Source organism: Peromyscus eremicus, chromosome 7 (assembly GCF_949786415.1).
Source record: "Peromyscus eremicus chromosome 7, PerEre_H2_v1, whole genome shotgun sequence".
Lineage (NCBI taxonomy): Eukaryota > Metazoa > Chordata > Mammalia > Rodentia > Cricetidae > Peromyscus > Peromyscus eremicus.
This window is the reverse complement of record NC_081422.1, coordinates 46,556,483-46,573,739: the sequence shown is the minus strand read 5'-3', so window position 1 is coordinate 46,573,739 and position 17,257 is coordinate 46,556,483. Positions and strand designations below refer to the sequence as shown.

The 17,257-nt window shown below is 42.1% G+C and overlaps 1 protein-coding gene across 3 annotated transcripts in view; it reads right to left on the bottom strand.

Moving 5' to 3' along the window:
• Rdx (radixin) overlaps nucleotides 1-11,854 on the bottom strand; it is a 48,428-nt gene extending 36,574 nt beyond the window's left edge. The window contains exon 1 of one of the 3 annotated variants that reach the window (XM_059267883.1): nucleotides 11,657-11,854. The gene's annotated coding sequence lies outside the window, so the exon portion shown is untranslated. Of the gene's footprint in view, nucleotides 1-11,249; nucleotides 11,269-11,656 lie in introns of those variants that run through there. The other 2 variants (XM_059267884.1, XM_059267882.1) reach the window with 2 other exon arrangements.
• Nucleotides 11,855-17,257: the final 5,403 nt, after the last annotated feature.

The window sequence follows — 17,257 nt, the reverse complement described above, 5'->3', positions numbered from 1 at the left end:
TGCCTCTACACTGGACGCCTGTATGTGTGCGTTTTGAGGCAAGGTCTCACACACACAGTAAGTAGCTCTGGCTGGCCAATCCTCCCACCTCAGCCTCCAGAGTGCTAGAATTACAGATGTGAGCCAACAAGCCCAGCTTCTCCAGTTTTGTTTTTGTTTTTGTTTTTAAGATTTATTTAGGTGTATGTGTGATTGTGTGGATGTATGCCTCATGAGTGCAGGTGCCAAGAGAGACCAGAAGAGGACATCAGATCCCTGGCACTGGAGTTATGGGCACTTGTGAGCTATCTGATGCGTGTCTGGGAACCAAACTCCAGTCCTCTGAGAGAGCAAGAAATGCTCTTAACCACTGAGCATCTCTCCAGCCCCATTCTCAGTTATTTTTAATCTATTTTTACCGGTCCATGGCTTAAAATTTCAATGTTTATTTTTTATTTCTAGAAATGATTTAAAGGATTTTTTAAATTTTTATTTGTGTGTGTGAAGGTCCTGCTGAGGCCAAAAGATGGTGTCAAATGCCCTGGAGCTGGAGTTAGAGGTGACTGTGAGTGGCCCAATTTGAGTGCTAGGAACTAAGCTTGGGTCCTTTGGAAGAGCAGCAAATGCTCCTAATCACTAGGCCATCCATCACTTCCTAGAAAGCCTTTTTTGACTGAAAAAAAAAAAAAGTTTCTAGTACTTTCATAGCATAATATCTTTTTATTCTCCTACTACTATGCCTTTCAAATTCGATTTTCAGCTCACAGAGGCTTGGTTTTCAGTTAGTCATTTTAGATTGCTCACATCCCTAATGAACTGGCCAATGGTGGACCTTAACAGACCTGCACAGCACAGCATCACTGTGGAGGTCCTCTTCTGGTTTACTCCCACCAGAGTACTCAGGACATTTCTCTCTGGCCACTCATTTTCCGTCCTTTCTGGAGTTAGTGTTCTTGTACTATAACATACCAGTCCAGTCCCCATCACAGTACTCTCCGGGGCTGGGCAGAGAGATTCAAATGAGTTTCTTCATCACCTATAATACTATTTTCTCAACTATATGACTGGTGTGCCCCTCCAGTGCAATCTCATCAGTAAGGAAGAACTAAAACAACAAACCAACCAACCTTAACTATCCAACAGATTCTACACGCTCAGTTATAGCATTCATATTTCAGAAAAGAGATTTCTTAATTATAGGAGCAGCTAGGTAGGTAATAAAAATTGAAATAATTTGGCCAAGTTTTCAATTAGACTTATTTCAAGTTGTACTCCACAAAAACAAAAACAAAAAAAAAAAAAAAAAGAAAGAAAAAAAGAAAGAAAGAAGTTTGGAGCAAAATAACCTGCATTAAAGTTTAGCCTTAGTAAGAGAGCTTTTCTGAATCCAAAGGATATGGCCTAGGTCAACCACAAAAAACTAGGGCCTTACATAAGCAAAGCAGGTCCACATGGTACCAATGGTGAAGAAGTAAAGGGCCTAACAAAGCCTTCACAAATATGGAGACACTTAACTTCTAAATGACAAAAATGTGTTTTCAGAATAATCACACCATCTTAAAAATGGTTAGCCTTCCCCTATTTCATTATTTCATTTCACTTGTCTTGACAGAAGTGAAAGACAAAAAAAAAAAAAAAAAATCAGTATCTATATAATGGCACAACTACAAAGAATCTACTAACAGTGCTGTTAATAAATGTGAATGTCTTGGAAGTTAGTTACATGAATCATAGGGAATCTAGACTCTGCTAAACCATATACAACTAACCAACCCAGGGAAAATATTCATAGACCACGGAAGAATCACCGCAGCTTATAAAACTATGCATAAATCATCACATTTCTTTACACTATGAATTAGGGGAAAAGAGCAAAATGGTTATTTATACTCCAAAATATAAAAAGCCTCTAGGAAGCAGGATGAATGAATCTGTAAGCTCCCAAAATGAAAATACAAATTTTGTTTTTAAAAGGAAAGATAAAAAGAAAACAAAGATAATTCAGTTTTGGAGGAATAAGTACATACATGTTATGCTAAAACTAACAGACTTTATTTGAAATCCCTAAATAGGTAGAAATAGAGAAATATCAAAGTTAATAGGAAAATACACAACAGCTATAATGAAGTTGCCATGCAAAATACATTCCACTAATAAACAGTAAGTAAAAAACTTCACAAACACATAAAAGGAACAACTGCAGTACTAAAGCCACAAAGCTTTAAAGTAATGCTCAAGTGCTACTATGTCCTCATTACACAGTAGCAAGCTAAGGCTTCTACATGTCAGTGCCCAGTGCCGAGAAGCCTAAGTGGTAAGAAGGAGACAAGTATAATGTAGCATCATAAATTGATTCTGTATTTCTAAAACTGTAATGTCAACATAAAGAAAAAGCTGAACATCTTTTGAGAAAGAGAAATTCTGCTTCTAGAAGAAAGTCCAAGACAATAAATATAAAAGAAAGAAATCTTTTATATTTATACTAAGATATTCCCAGCCACATTCTTTACTATAGCCAATGACTAAAATCACAAGCACTGCTGAAATTCTGTGATAGCATGATGGATAGATACTCCAGGGCTTGTTTTTGTTGTTGCTAGGGAAGTTTGTTTCTATACATCTGGACAAACTGTGTCAACATTTATGTAAGGTTAAGCAGAGGCAGAACACGTTAACTAGACACTTATTACAACTACCTAAAAAAAAAAATCTGCTATGTTACATCATTTAAGGATTAATGGAGGTTTTACTTTTAAGTTTCTAATTTTAAAAATTAGATTGGAAACTTTCAAAAGCATTATTTCACTAATCTGTCTATATATTAGTTTATTACCTTACATAATATGGTATGTATAGGAATTCTACCTTGAAATTTCTAGGACAAACCCACGTGTAAATGGAATAAGTCTAGGTTTCAGTCAATTTAGTGATCACTCAACAATGTGCATATCAAGATACTATTTAACATGAATGGTGCATATCTAGCCCCTTTTTGGGTCATATACTTTAAATAAAACCAGCACCCCTAGTAGCAGGGTAGACGATAAAGATCATTTGGAAGGTCAAGTAATATACACACATATCCTAGGAGTCCACTCTTCTAACCTGAAGCCAACTTTGTTTTCAGCATCCTTCTCCTCTAAATATCTCCACAGCCGCCAAACACACATTCTGTGTACCAAACATTGGTGCCTTTCCTCTCTTCTCTTGTGTTATTACTCAGAAAACAATGACTCTCTCTCCTCCCCTTTTTAATTTTTTAAAATTTCACTTGCAGGTTTATTAATGTAATCAATTTCCCCATTCCAGATTCTCCCACTCCCGTGTTACTTCAAGAGGCCCTACCCTACCTCTTTTCCACATCAACTTCCTCTCAAGCACAACAGGAGCAGCAACTACCCAGTCAGCAGTTTGTTGTCCGTCTTGAGATGCTGGCCTCAGCTGTCTCCCACCTCCAGCAAAGTACCCACAAGAACAAACACAATGCTGCACAGTAAAGACAAAATACTCATATAGAGCATCCTCTGTCCTTCAATTCTGAGCTGACCCTCCTCACACAAAAGAGGATGCCCTGCCGGAGCCACAGTAGATCTCGGCTGCAGTAGCAGCACAACAGACCAACAGGTTTGGTGCTGCATCAGGTGTTGCAAGGGGTAGTCTATTAACGGCTTACATTGAAGCTTCAATAATTAACACCAAACTAATTTTACTTTCAAGTTACTCTTTTCCCAAGGCCTAATTGTAATTGTTTTCAGTCTTTTGGGATTCAAACTGTGGAAGAGCACAAGAGTTGTCTTCGCATAAAATTCCAAAAGAACTCCTGTCCAATTTACTGGGAAACAAGGAAGCAGTATTACAAAGACAAAAGGACAATGCATTAATAAGGTAACTGGCGGGCTAATAAACAGAGTTATGTCGTTGACAAAAGAACAACTCCATCCTTCTTCCTGCATAGGACACTCTGCCCTATGAACCACAACCCAGAGGTAAAGTTAAGCTTATAAAATGCAAAAAATTACAAGAAACCTACCATTCTTGAATATAATTATCAAAATTTAAAATACACAAATCTATGTCAAAGTAATATATGTGCTTCTAACACTTTAAATGACAGTAGTACTGGATTTAATCACCAGATTTGTAAATAAAGATCATTATAAATACTATATTGAGAAAACTTGAATGTATTATGAAGATCCCTAATAAATTCTATGGAAACAAGTTTCTCTGATACTGCCACATTTATAACAGAATATGTGAACAAGGATGTAACTTTCTCCATCCAAGTTCACATACCCTCAGGTTTAAAACCTTAAAAATAGCAACAAGTGTTTATTATAAACTAGCAGTGTTTAATGGTGTAAGAATACTTTTCTTTCTCCCCCCCACCCCGCCCCCGCCCCCCATGTGATTCCCAAGTGAAGTGCAGAGGACAAGGTTGCCTCAGCGTCTGCAGAATGCTCACTTCAAAGGCACTTACAGACATGGTCTCATCCTCATAACTGCTTGTCTTTCCCCCACCCCACTTGAGCATTCCAACCCCTACACCTCCAAAAGGAAGACCCAGGTGAGTAAGTGAGTTGCCCAAAGGCATGGAGCTAGTCGTGAGGTCAGAGTCCTTCCAAGCCCTGGCTCTGGGCTCTGACTGACCTACTCTGACTTCCTCATGCAGTTCTAGGCAAGCCAGTCCCAGACAACAAATGAGACTTTTAAGAAGAGGCCAAGAAAGCTTTCTCCTCTACCATTATCAAATCGAAAACCAACCTCTGAAAATTTCAAAGCTGAAAATTAACCAGAATGTTCACCTCAGAAGCTGAATTTCCTACATGAGTGACAGGGAATTCTAAATCTATTTGACACTTGCTCATGTAGATGTAGTCTGTGTTTTAAAGATACTTTCAAGAAAATATTCACAAGTTTTGAGGAAATTCAAATTTCTAAACCTTAAATGTAAAACGGAACTACAAAAATAACATTTACCCTGAATTTCAATTCTGACCTAAAAAATGTTGGAAATAATTTGTACTGTTCCTAGGGTGAGTAGAAAGGTAAGCAGTACATTATCATTTGTAAACATGTGTTAGAATAAAATGTAAGCTATCTGCAGCACAACTGCTTCATTTCCATTTAAGAAAACTTTTTAAACCATGAAATAAACATTTAGAAACAGTAAAAGGAAGGCAAGTTCATGTAAGTCATGGTAAAGAATCAAAGACTCATGCTGAACTGAGAAACTCTCACAAATACTTCTACATCTTATTTTGAGACACTAGACATTACACAGCAGTAGCTGATTTTTCAAAATTTAATACAATGCCTTAAGCATCTTTAAAATAAGACATGTTGTGTGGTCAATAAGGATACCTGGCCGGTCTACTACCATAAAAACCATTCAGCTTCTAATTTTCTGATACCCAGTCTCCCTTTTGAGAAATTAGGATGGTGATTGTCTTACAATAGGTCCTCAGGTGTCTGTTGCTTTTGTTGATGAGCTGGGCTTACACTTAATACTCACTTTAGCTGTTGGTTATTGTCAAGGAAAACATTTTCTTCTCATTTTAATGTTATAAAATGGCCAAACTAGTAAGAAACAGTAAAACACACACACACACACACACACACACACACACACACACACAGAGTAAATGTCACATTTAATAATGACTGTAATTATGCTGTGTGTTCGAGGTGAGAGTAGTAAGCTTTCCAGTATATACACTTCTACTCAATACCAAACTAAGTCTGTATAGTTTCTCTAAGTCTAGAACCTAAAATAAAAATTAGGTCTCAAAGTTCTCTTGACATCTAACAAAGTTTTATCTACCCCGTCAACAATGACTGTCCAACTTTTGACACTTCAACATGGCATTGCCATCCACAGATGTGCTGGGATGCACGTAACTATCCTCGGAGGCTTATTAGCCAACAGACCACAGGCACAACACACTTGGAAAGACTACTGTCAATTAACCATACCTAAGATTCTGTAAGTCCTCATTATCCCTTTTATGAAAGGAGATTCTTTTTAAGGATAAATACATCTCCTCTGGTTGTCTTATTTAAAGACTATTAATTTACAGAAACAGGAAGATTTGAAATTAAAAAAAAATAGAAAGCAAGTGATATCCAAATTGACATCACAGAAGATTCTTAGAACTTTACACACTACTCTTAATTCCAGCTGACATACATGAAAATCTCACTTAACACACTAAGACATTCACACGTGTTGTTCTTTACACCGTCAATTCCTCAGTATTCTGTCCATCTTTCAGGCTTAAAAGCCAACAGGTATTTACCATATTGTAACAATTGCCTGGATGTATGACTGACATCTTAAAACAAAGGTCAGCAAACTTTTTCTGCAAAGGGCCAGGTAAATAAACATGTTAGGTTTCATAAGCCATACAGTCTATGTTGCAATTATTCTTTGTAATTAAGTAAATGAACTACAGTGTGTTCAAATAAAACCTTACTTGCAAAAACTGGCAGGAGGCTGGATTAGTTGTGCATAATAATTCAATAAAGCACTTTAACAGCAATCAATGTTTTTCGTTTTATATTTTAAGTTTTGAACAAAAAAATCCATTAAATTGCATATTCATATTAAGTATATTAATGTATGACAGGTCACTTTGTTTTTATTTGGGGACAAGAAAAAATCCAATACATTTGGTACATGACTAAGGAAAATAATGGGAACAGAATTAAAATAATTTGATTAACAGTGCCAATGTTGGGAGATATGAAACATGCCTCAATCCTGGCCAAGGAGCAGGAGAAGACATCTCGGGAGAGACTTCTGGAAAAGAATCCTCCCTTATCCCTTGGATACTATGTATCCAGACAAGATAGTCAACTCATCCCTGTAGCTAACCAGAGTAAAAAACAATCTTCCCTGCAGCTAACCAGAGAAAAAATAATCTTAGTCTGAGCCAGAGGGAATGGCCCCAGTCTCTGGTAGTGCATTTTAAATGATGTAAAGGCTCAAAACTTTACAAATTCACTTGCAGCAAACCTTAGTTAATGTCCACTTTTTACAAATTAAAGAAAACATTTAAGGTCCTGAAAGCCAATAAGAATTAACTAAAGTTTAGAAAAAACTGTATATCAGTTACTGATAGTGAGGTAACTTAACTTTATAAATTGTACTATCTTAGAGAAAAATAATAATGTAGTACTCCTTTCTTTGATACTGTATCTAAAAACATGTCCAATCCCCACCCAGCCAATGGGGATTGAATTCTATTAGGTACACTACCAGTGAACTACATCTGGAGCCCTTTTATTCTTCTTTATTTTGAGATGGGGTCTAAGTTTTCCAGGATGGCCTTGCAATCCCCTGCCTCATCCCAGGGCAGCTAGGATAGAAATTTGTACCACTAGGCCCAGTTTAAAACATTCTTTCAATATAGTAGAGCTTTTTGTTCGTTTTTCTTTTAAGTTAGAGGTGAGCAAACCTATTTTAGGTGTTGTTAGCCATATGGTTTGCCATCATGGTTCAAAAGTAGACACAGACAATATATACAAACAAGTTCCAATAAAACTTTATTTACAAAAAAAACGTGAGCAGGCTGGACTTGGCCTATAGATTTTAACCGGCAGACTAATACACAAAAGTTACTAAACAATCTTTCCAAGTAAATTAACTTTACTACTTTATTATTTCCAATGTATATAAAGCATAAAAAAATGTAATTAGCATTTTTTGGTCATCACATTGCTAGATGTATAAAGTTTAGTGATCCTCATAAAACATAATATATGTAATCTGGAATTATACTTAAAAGGGCCACTATAAAGAAAAGACAAAGTTTACTCATACCCCAATTTATAGCAAGTACCTGTTCAACAAAACTAGGTTATTATCAAGGCATGGTGGCATATATCTCTAATCTTAACATTCTGGAGGCAGGGGCAGATCTCTGTGAGTTGCAGGCCAGCAGTAACTTCTACATAAGTTACAGGACAGCCAGGGCTACAGACACCTTGTCTCAATACAAACAAAACAAGAAACAAACAAAAATTCTCATTATTATGGCAGGGGAGATGGCTCAGTGGTTGAGAGCACTGGCTACTCTTCCAGAGGACCTGGCGCCCTAGTTCGATACCCGGAGCCCACATGGCAGCTTATGGCTGTCTATAGCTCCAGTTCCAGGGTATCTAGTACCCTCATGTGGATAAGCATGCAGGCAAGGATGCCAATACATATGAAATAAAAATAAATCATTTAAAATTCTAGTTATTTTAAATTGATGAATTTGTAAAAACTGCAATACATAATTGTTATTTGGTGTGGAGGAAGCCCTATATAACCTCCACCTTTTCTGAGAAGCTGGTACTAGGGTCCACTATTAAGAACAGAGAAGAAATTAATCATATAGACAACTATTCCTCCCTAATCAGTTTCCAGGTAAAGATACATATTATATAGGTATGTTGCTATTCCAAATCATATAACTGTTTCAAAAGACAACATTTTTGTGAGTGCGTGTGCAGTGTACATGCTTTTGAGTGTGCACTAACTTTTACTGTAAATTTATGCTATACTTTAGGAAGAAAAAAAGGTAAACCTCACCAATAATCATTAACCAAGAAAATTAGCACATGTGCTTATACAAACACTTCTGAGAATTGGTACAGCAAATTCCACTAATTTCATTCAAATGATGAAAATTTGAAAAATACAAATGCTTGATGTTTAATATAAGTAATAAACACCATGTCAGGGTTTGTTACAGCACCTTACTCTAACAGACTTGAGACCCACAGATAAGGAGCAAGGCATGCATGCTCATCCTTGAAGAAGTGCTACCACTTTCTATACGCAAGACAATTACCTATGTACTATGAAATGCTGAGTTCTGGGGCGAGAAGACAAGATTTTTACTCTGTGGCTTAACATCCTTCTAGGTATTATAACTTTACCATATAATGTATTACCTTTATAGTTTTTTTTAATGGTTTAAGATATACATCCAACATAAATACTAAGAAGCTGAATAAAGAAACTTAATAAATGAACCAGATGGAACAGCCTTAACACACTCGAGATAGAGTAACTCTCTGAGATCAGACTGGATACCTCTATCTCCAATGCCATGAGCTACTGAAGTCAAGGCTTTCCCGGAACTCCCTCTAGTGACACCTATGGTCAAGAAACTTAAAATAGCCTTGTAGAGTAGCAACTTAATCCAGCTCCACATCCAGGATGTCAACAGGGTAAATTAGTGCCCAACAGCTCTTGATAAGCAGGAGGCCCAAGTCATCCAAGAGTGACTTCCTTTCTTCCCAGATTGCAACAGTAAGAGGCACAAGCCATCCAACAGAGTGACTTTTCATCTCCCAGACTGCACCAGTAACAGGAAGCTATTACCTATGCCCTACAGATATGCTCCATCTGCACCGCTCAGTCTTCACTATCTCAATGGGACAATACCTCAAGCCTTTGGTCTTTGGGGAAAAAAGTTAAAGATTTGCCACCCCATTTGGAAATGGCTCGGGTTAAAATGCACTAAATTTAAAATAAATGAAAATCCAGGACCCTCATCATCACTCAACATTTCAGAATCTATTATATTAGATTATACTTAATTTTTATACTAAAAGATTGAGAAGCTGGGTGGTGGTGGCGCATGCCTCCAGGACTCGGGAGGCAGAGCCAGGCGGATCTCTGTGAGTTCGAGACCAGCCTGGTCTACAGAGCAAGATCCAGGAAGGACAGGCACCAAAACTACACAGAGAAACCCTGTCTCGAAAAAACAAACAACAACAAAAAAGATTTGAGAAATTAAAATATAATAAAATCTGTACGTCTTCCAATCACTCGCCAGAGCTTAAAAACTGGTTAATAAAAAAATCAATTCTGTTCTTGGGAATGGTAAAGCAATAAACAAAAAACCAGCTCTTGCCCTTATCGCCCACGTGACTACTGAGAGCTTGGAGAGGGAGAAGAACAAGGCCTGCTGTTTAACCATCACACATAAAAGCAGCAGCATGATTTCCACCTGAGTAACCAGTCTCCACAAAATTAAGATTCCAAGTGTTTTTCCCACAGCAAAATCTATGCAATCAATTCCACAAACATCTCCGAGGTCCTCCTACATTCTCTCCCGTGTTAAGCTCCAGGAATGAACAAAAAACAGTATGTGTGACCCACAGGGACAAGGGCTTAACATTTCTTAAGTGTCACAATCAAACTCCTCCTCATGTAAACAAAGCTAAAGACTCCTATGACTATTCATTCCAAATATTAACTGCTTATTAAATTCCAAAATACAGTTTCCAAAGGGGTCTAAGCAAAGAAAAGCCCGTGTAATTCTTTTCACAGCATACTGACAACTTGAAAAGGAGTCTGCATTTTGTCACATTCGAAAAAAAATTATTATGATGAAAGATAAACTGCACACTGGTGCAAGAAGCGAAATTCTAAAGATTAAAAAAAAAATGCAATCCTAAACATTAGCCTCTCTTCCAGATCTAGTGATGCTGTTTTGGCAAGCGGATTAAGCCATTATTTATGCAGCAAAATGAACAGGGCAATTGTTTATTCTGTGCTCCGTCATAGTCTTATAAGTATTCTACGGGGGAGAAAAAAAAGATGCTCGGTCAACAATAGATTGCAGTGTCCAAGTACTCTTTAATCATATAAACCCTTATTATCCTGGGCTTTTACATTTACATCATGCAAATCTTGGTGCCTCCACACAGCCGACGGGGCGTCGCGCTCGCACCTCTTCTGCAAAATCTCAACTGTATTTGCATACATTTTCTATGAAGTTGACCTCTTAAAACACATTTCCAACGAATAACCACTCTTTTAGGGTAAGGGTGGGAAAAAAAAAAAAAACCCACCCAGAATCCTGGCAACGTTTAGAGAAACATCTGTGTGGGAACAGACGTGCTTTTTCAACTGAAATAACGCACTACCCCTGTTCAAACTTAGCTCGGAGACGGAGTTTGGGAGCCCGGCAAGGTGGGGATGCGAACTTTCCTGGTGGGGTCCGCTGGCACTCCACCAGGCGACTCCGCGACCCGGGCCAAGTCCGGGGGCCGGGAGGGCTGCAGCTGCAGCAGCAGCAGCAGCAGCAGCAGCAGCAGGTAAGGGCGGCAGGGAGTCCGGGCCTGGCCTCGCGGGCTCGCGCGGCGGGAGCGGCCGGCGCCCCCAGCCCGGCAACGCGGACAGCCCTTTCCGCTGCTCAGGCGTCCACACGCTCTCCAGTAATCCAACACCCCGACTTTCCCACAGGAGGCCGGGGACAAGTTCTAACCGTGCCTCCCCTCCCGGGGTGGCGGGCGAGCCTCCGACCTACGCTCCCTACGGCCCTCGGGGGCGCGCCGGGCCGAGCCTGGGGCCCAGTCCACGGCGGCGGCGGCGGGAACCCGCACCCGCCCGACGCACGGGGCGGTCAGGCCGACGGCGGACGGCACGGGGCGGCAAGGAGGCTCCGGGTAAGCGGCCTGGCTCAGCCGTTAACGACCGCGGCGCCTCTCGGGCGGCCAGGCGCGAGCCCGTCTCGGAGGCGCGCCAGGCCCCGGGCCCGCGGCGCCACAGCCCGGCAACTTCTGGCCGCCACCTCAGCGCCACGGCGGGGAGAGCGAGCGGGCGAGCGGGCCGGGGGGGAGGTGGGGGGGGAGGTGGGGGGGTGTGCAAGGGAGCGCGCCGAGCAGGGCTTACCCCGAAAATGAGCGGCTCCTTCCCTGCCCGCCGTCGGCTGGCTGAGGCGCGGCTCGGCGGGGGCGTCGCGGCTGGCAGCGAGCGAACGGAGAGGCGGCGGTGCGAGCCCTGAGCCGCCGGAGAGGAGACGCGCCGCCACCGCCGCCGCCGCAGACAGCTCGGCAATATGGCCGCCCGGCGCCTCCTCGGGGGGGAAGGCGGGGCCGCCCCGCGCCCCCTCCTCCCGCGGCCCGCCAGTGGCGGGCGAGGCCGGGGCCCGAGCGCCAACCCCGCGGCCGCAGCGAGGGCGTCTCTCCCGGCTCCCCACCCAGTGGGGAGCTCGGCGCCACGGGCGGAGGCGAACGGGTCTCCGCCGGCGGGGGGGGGCGGCAGGGGACGCGCTGCGGGGCCTTCGCGAAGCCTTCCCCAGGGACGAGGACGCCACGGGCCAGCGGCAGCCCGAGTCCGAAGCCCGCAGTGAACGACGCGGAGCCGCGCGGCCCGAGCGCGCCCGCCGCCTGCCCCCGCCCCGCCGGTGGAAACTTGAAACTCCCGCTGGTGCCAGGGAACTCACGGAGGGCGTTTCCAGCGCCCCCCGAGGTGGAGCTGTTCCCAGGAGGGGGGCGGGAGGAGGGAGACCCGGGGAGCCGCTCCGGGGGTGTCGTTGGGTGCTAGGCATCAGGAGCCCCGGCTTGGAGAGGGAAACGGGCCCAGGATTTGCAACAAAAGAACGTTTATTTTGTGCAGATTTTAACCAAATAGAAAGGCTGGCTGCTTTCAATTTTGCAGTGTTTTAAGTTCCCTCAAAGAGCCTATAATGTGATCTGGGGGGTTTTGTTTTTAGCAAGGATACAGTTAGAAAGAATAGGTTAAGAAAAACTTGGAAGTAGGACCCAAAGAGCAGCCAAACCTAAATTATTCTAGACTTGGAAAAAGTTAGCCATCTGACCCATAGTCTCATTGTCGTCCACTCACTAGACTAGAGAGAGTGGCTGGCTTCTTCTGGTGGGGTTCTCTCCGTGCTACCAGCCCTGGGTATTTTCTGCTGTGATTTAGAGTCACACTTGGTGTGACTGTACAAACAGCAACGATACAAACCTTACCAGTCTGCCGCATTCCGGATAAGATGCTTTCTTTCGTAAATGAACTTTCAATACAAATAAAACTCTAGTGTACTTAACTTTTACAGAACAAATAATTCATCTTCCCGGCCTTAGGCTTCCCTTTGCTGGGACAGTAGCTTTTCCCAGTAACTCTGCATGCATATCCCTTTCACCAAGCCTCGTCTTCCCGTCTTCAGTGAGTTACCACCATCGCCATTAGAGACCTCACTAAACAATTAAAAAGCCCCCAGAGATCCCAGGTTAATCTCAGAAGCGTTTAGATCTCAAATTCCTCAAGGATGGGAAGCAGGTGCGCGCTCTGTAACCAAACAGGTTTATGTGGTTCTTGGAGACCACCAAAGGAACACTTGCTGACCCTGTTTCCACAGTAAAAATGTTATGCAAATCCCTAAATAGTACACAGATCAAACTGAAGTCTCTGGTACACTTTGCAACTGAAAATGGAGCATTTAGTCGTGGTCATGTGTTCAGAACAGTGTGAAGTGCTTTCACATGACTACCTTGTTTAATGATTACAACCAGCCTGGGCTCAAGGTGAAAGCTCTTATTGGCATTAAAATAACTAGTGAATAAAGGGGAGCCTCCAAAGAGTTTTTTGTCACTGCAGCCTTGCTGGGAAATGGCAGAGCACGATGACTTAAACCTAAATGTAATGCATGCTTGACTCGAAAGCCTTGCTCTTATCCTATGCTCAGGGCAATCGCAAATCCACGCCGAGATGTCAATTTCAGTTGGCTATCATATTAGTAGAGATTTACATAAAAGATAGTATTCAAGCTGGTAAGATAAAAAGGGTACTTTCATATGTGAGTTGGGATGTAAAGAGAAACTCCAGCAAACAGTTTGATGGGGTGACTCAATCTTTAAGAGGGTCCATAACTCTTAGAACACATAATCCCATATATGAGGATTTCATCTGAAATAGAGCAAAACCACCATCACGGTATTAAATATTAATACGGTTGCAAATATTAACAGAGAAACACACCATTGTTTTATTTTGGCCTTCATATCAAATATTAGCACTTTGAAATATTGAGTATTCAATCTAAATACCCCAAAACTTCAATTTTTGGGATGTTGGTATGTGTGTTCACCTGGTGCTGAGAACTGAACCCAGGCCTTGATACTGAGCAAGTGCTCTCCTGCTGAGCTGAGCCAGATCCCAACCCCTGACAGTTCAGGGTCAGAGTGGGAAACATCCACATATATTTCCTAAAACACTCTTGTTCTGGAAATATACCTGATATTAATTGTTACCAAGATATATTTCTAAAATAGCATATAAGATGTTTTAAAACCATAGCTGGGTATAGTGACTAACACCTTTAATCCTAGCACTTGGGAGACAGAGGTAGGCAGATCTCTGTGAATTCAAGGCCGGCTTGGTCTATAGAGTGAGTTCAGGACAGCCAGAGTTGAATAGTGATACCTTGTCCCAAAAAAACCAAAACAAAACACAAAAAACTAAATGTATTACTAAAATCTCTACACTGCACTCTTATTGGTCTTTACCACATTATGTTGACTTATTCTAATTTCTGGAATTCCAATGCTAGTTTTAAAGCATTGGTTTCACTAGCACACATAAAAGGTACTTCCTGAAGCTGGGCGGTGGTGGTGCAAGCCTTTAATCCCAGCACTTGGGAGGCAGAGCCAGGTGGATCTCTGTGAGTTTGAGGCCAGCCTGGGCTACAGAATGAGTTCCAGGACAGCCAGAGCTACACAGACAAACCCTGTCTCGAAAAACCAAAAAAAAAAAAAAAAAAAAAGTACTTCTTGAAATGAAGAAAATTAATTTTTACAAAAATAATTTATAGATGAAGTGTTTTTGTTTGTTTGTTTTGATTTGGGGGGGTGTTTTTTGGTTTGTTTTTGAGAAACTAAGCTACAGGCCCCTTGCTGGTTTATAAGACTGGCCCTCTGTCTAGGTAATGAAGAAAGCCAACAGTGCTGTGTGAAATGACTGTAATAAAGGTCCATACACAGTGGCCAGGGAGACACAGAAGAGAGTGATTAACTCTACCCAGATATGAGAACGCTACAGCAGGAGGTGAGAGGAAAGTGGTGTGTAGAAGTTTCCTCAGAGAAGAAGTCAGGAAAGGCAGCTCTAGGTGCTGAGTAGCATGTGTGAGCAATGTGTGATCAATACCCAGAGGTTCAGAAAGATAAGTTGGGCAGTGCACAGTTTTTCCCTCATAAGACTTAGGCATTAAAGAATGTCAGGTAAAAGTAACCAACCAGTATCTGATTGGATTTAAGGCCCATGCCATGAGATAGAACCCATCCTCAACTTTGTTTGGGTGGCCAAGAACCTGACACCAGAAAAGCTAGGGATATCCTTCTGTACTCATAGACCACTGCCTTGCTCAGCCATTATCAGGGAGGTTTCCTCCTGCAGCAGACAGGAACAAATACAGAGACCCACAGCTGGACAATGTGCAGAGAGTGAGACCTTGGAACACTCAGTCCTAAATGGGATGTCTCCATCAAATCCCTCCTCTCAGGACTCAGGGAGCCCTGTGGAAGAGAAGATTGTAAGAGCCAGAGAGGATGGAGAACACCAAGGAAACAAGGCCTTCTAGAAGTAGCAGGATGGACACACAGATGTGGCAGCGTGCACAGGGTCTGGACAGGTCTGCACCAGATGGGGTCCAGCACTGAGAGAAGTGGACACAAACCCCTATTCTTAACTCAGAAGCTGTCTCCAGTTGATAACCACTCACAAATGAAAAATGAGTTCTCCCCAACGGCTCTCACTGAGAATACACACCACTCTTTAGGCCCCAGGCCCAGTAGTCGATGGCCACACAAACAAGCTCAGCAGTGCCTTGTTCTCTGTCTCATGCTTTTTTTTTTTTTTTCAAACATTACAGATCCTTTCTGAATATATCACGGTTTTCAGTTTTGTGTTTTTAGTGGAATTTCTGTGTGTAAGAACGTGTGTGTGTTTCTGTGACTATGTGGTGTTTTCCCCATGACTCTTCTGTTTTGTCCTATGCCAGGTTGTTTTGTTTTATTTTATTTTAATATTATTCTCTAGATGCCTGTTTGATTTTTAGTGCGAGACAAAGGGTGTGGATTCATATGGGAGGGGATTTGGAGAAGAACTCAGAGGAGTTGGGGAGGGGAAACTAATCAGAATATATTGTATTAAAAATCTATTTTCAATAAAATTAAAGTTGAGGGGAAAAGAGGAATAATGTGATCCACTTCATATTTTAGTAAGACATCTGGCAACAATGTAGATTGCATGGTTCTGTCACAGTGGACAGTGAATTTACAAGGGATGCCTTAGACAGGTTGGCTACAGAGGCCCATGTGGGAGGGCAGGAGCACCTGAGTTTGGGAGGTGGTGGGGATGCAGAAGGGAGTTAGAACTTCTTAGAAGAGTTGGGGACAGACTAAAGAGAAAGACTCGAGATCAGTAGTGCTTTCAGGATCTCTGATGTGTTTTCAGAGGGCAAATAGGAACTTGAAAGAAATGCTTTTACCACTCCTTGGGGTAGTCTCTGTCAGCGTGACACAAACTGGGAAGAGGTAGCCTCAATTGAGAAAATACCTCTGTTATTTTGGCCTGTGGGCAGGTTTTTGGGACATTTTCTTGACTACTGATGGATTGACATGGAAGGCCCAGCCCACTGTATGTGGTGCCACCCTGGTCCTGGGTAGATGGAACAGGGCCCACATGGCATTGTTCTTTATTTCTATCGTAAGCTGAAGGAAAACACGCCTGGTATCCAGGGCCCTTGGTGTCTTGTCAGCAGTACAGAAGGATGTCTTCAAATTCCTTGCAACTGGGACCCATTAAAATGCTGTTTTACTTAATTCCCATTGTCAAGTTGTTGTATTAAACACACAGGACATCAGCGAGCTATATCTTTGACTATATCACAAGGGCCTTTCCAGAAAGGATTAACTAAGAGGATAACACCTTCCCTGAATGTGGGTGCTAGAGTCCTGAACTGAGTAAAAAGAAAGGGAGACAGCCGGGCAGTGGTGGTGCATGCCTTTAGTCCCAGCATTCGGGAGGCTGAGGCAGGTGGATCTCTGTGAGTTTGAAGCCAGCCTGATATACAGAGTGAGCTCCAGGACAGACAGGGCTACACAGAACCCTGTCTCAAAAAACCAACCAACCAAACAAACAAACAAACAAAAACATAAAACCCCTATGAGCCCTATGACAAGGTCATAGCTCACAGATTGAGAGTCACTGATCTACCCATTGTGAGGATGTGGTCTCATGCTCCTATCATTGTGCCTTCCCTGTCATAACAAACTACACCCTCAAATTATGAGCCAGAATAAACCCTGCCTCCCTTAGCTGCTTTTTGAAGGTCAAGGACAGTAACACAGGCGGGCAGCACTAACGTTTACTTCCAGATGGAATAGTATGTCTACAAGACAGGTAACACTGTCTACACTGTAAACCTGAAGAGGATCTGAACAAAGCTTTTGTTTCCACTGAAGACCCTGCTAGGGTCAGTGTCATGTCCTA